The sequence below is a fragment of the Gadus macrocephalus genome, chromosome 3 (assembly GCF_031168955.1).
Source record: "Gadus macrocephalus chromosome 3, ASM3116895v1".
NCBI lineage: Eukaryota > Metazoa > Chordata > Actinopteri > Gadiformes > Gadidae > Gadus > Gadus macrocephalus.
Window position 1 is genome coordinate 23585941 of NC_082384.1, and position 2500 is coordinate 23588440.

At 56.4% G+C, this 2500-nt stretch overlaps 1 protein-coding gene across 1 annotated transcript in view; it reads left to right on the top strand.

Moving 5' to 3' along the window:
• The window catches only part of rptor (regulatory associated protein of MTOR, complex 1), a 124248-nt gene that overhangs the window by 60093 nt on the left and 61655 nt on the right, over window positions 1-2500 (top strand). The gene's annotated exons all lie outside the window — the stretch shown is intronic.

Genomic DNA, 2500 nt, shown 5'->3' on the forward strand with positions numbered 1-2500 from the left:
GTGTGCGCACATGCATACTTGCGTGTGTGTGTGCGCACATGTGTACATTTGTGTGCGTGTATATGTGTGCTTGTTTACTTGTGTGCGTGTATATGTGTGCTTGTTTACATGTGTACATGCGTGTGTCTGTGCACATCTGTGTGTACATGTGTGCGTGTTTACACGTGTACATGTGTGCGTGTGTGGTTGGTATGGAGTCAGTGGACCATAAACCCAAACCCGCTCCTTTTTAACGTGTGCGTTGAGTTTCCGCCTCGTTGGCTGTAGTTAAATGCCAGCCCCGGTACCCCATCTGTCAGGGCGGGCAGTGGGGTTTGATCAAGTGGTCTCCGCCGGTGAGCCCACCGCCCCTCGAAGCCCGCAGAGAGCTGCACTTTCAGCGCTGTGTTCTATTAGAGCTCATTAGGATCATGGCGGGGGTCCGCCGAGACACAAAATGTCTGGGAGACCCGCTGGGAGAGGCTGACTGAACGGGCGACGGACGGCAAGGGGTTTTGGGTCAGCTGAGGAAACACAGACGCGCGCAGCCGCGCACGCACGCACGCAAGCACACACACGGACACACACGGACACACACGGACACACACGGACACACACACACACACACACACACACACACACACACACACACACACACACACACACACACACACACACACACAGTGTGTTGAAATGCTAACTAAACACAAAAGCTTGAGGGACAGATCCGACCCCTCTGACCTTAACCCCCTTCTAACATTATTAAACTGCCATGGCGGGTTGGCTTCTGGTCGTGTTTCTCTCTCTCTCTCACACACACACACACACACACACACACACACACACACACACACACACACACACACACACACACACACACACACACACACACACACACACACACACACTGTGGCAACCCGGCCTGGGCCAATTAGGGATATTCAGAGCACCTGAGGAACAAGTGGAGAAGCAGGGCTTAAATAGCCGGCTTCTCCACTCATTCGGGGCTCACCCAGCCCTGGAGCTCCAGCACGGAGAGACCGGTCCTCGTGGGTGACGGGATTCCACCCACGAAGGAGGGGACCGTTGATTCCTCCCAAGGTTTATGTTATTTGTATTTTGGAGAGACTTTTATGTTCGGAAATAAACATGCATTTTTTTGGCTTTTGCGCAACGCAATTGTGTCCGGATTGGGAGGAGTTGGTGCGCTCAACGTGGCGGGTTGCCACATATGGTGGAGAATGCAGGCAACTCGACCGAGCTACGGGCCATTTTGGGTGGGAGCGCCCACCTCAAGCCACCCCCAAACCGGAGCCGACGCAGCCGGGGCCGACGCAGCCGGAGCCGACGCAGCAGAGACGACGCCGCCAGAGACGATGCCGCCAGAGACGAAACGCCGCCAGAGACGACGCCGCCAGAGACGACGCAGCCCGAGACGAGGCTGCGGGAGACGAGGCCGCGGGAGACGAGGCCGCGGGAGACGAGACTGCGGGAGACTAGGCCGCGAAACGAGCCACGCCGGCAGCAGAAGCAGCCATGCTGCGCGCCGGACCGCTGCCACCTCCGAAAGGCCACCCGAGGCTTCAGCAAAGGGTGGAGGAGTGTGGCAACCCGGCCTGGGCCAATTAGGGATATTCAGAGCACCTGAGGAACAAGTGGAGAAGCAGGGCTTAAATAGCCGGCTTCTCCACTCATTCGGGGCTCACCCAGCCCTGGAGCTCCAGCACGGAGAGACCGGTCCTCGTGGGTGACGGGATTCCACCCACGAAGGAGGGGACCGTTGATTCCTCCCAAGGTTTATGTTATTTGTATTTTGGAGAGACTTTTATGTTCGGAAATAAACATGCCTTTTTTTGGCTTTTGCGCAACGCAATTGTGTCCGGATTGGGAGGAGTTGGTGCGCTCAACGTGGCGGGTTGCCACAACACACACACACACACACACACACACACACACACACCAGGGAGCGAGCAGGAGCAAGCAGGAGCAAGAACAGGCTCCCCACAGGACAGTCCTGTCCCGCTTCCCGGAAACACACTTTAATATCCCACTCCGGAGCCCTTTCCCCCCCCCCCCCCCCCCCCCCCCCCACGCTATTGACTTTGTTTCCCCGGACCGGAGCGGGCGTCTCGTCGTGTTCCCCCTGATGGGAGTCGGCACGCCACCTGTCGGGAGAGGTTTGGTCGAATCACGGGGCGATGCGCGGCGTGGCGGCGTGGCGGCGTGGCGGCGTGGCGGCGTGGCGGCGGGTTAGGGCTGGCAGGGGCGCGAGGAGGATGTGCCCAGAATAGCTCTGATCAGACGTCTCTTCATCCAGACGCGTTCTGCCATCGTCTGCGTCCGTTTGAAGCTTATTTCGATTCAACATTGATTTCGTAGAAGCTCAACTTATTTCTATTTAGCATCGATTTCGTTGAAGGTCATCATTTTAAATATATTGAAGCAAAGTGAGATTTTTTTCTTTTTATAATTACTCCTTTTATTCAAGCTCGTACGCACCCCTCTTATCGTCATGGATACG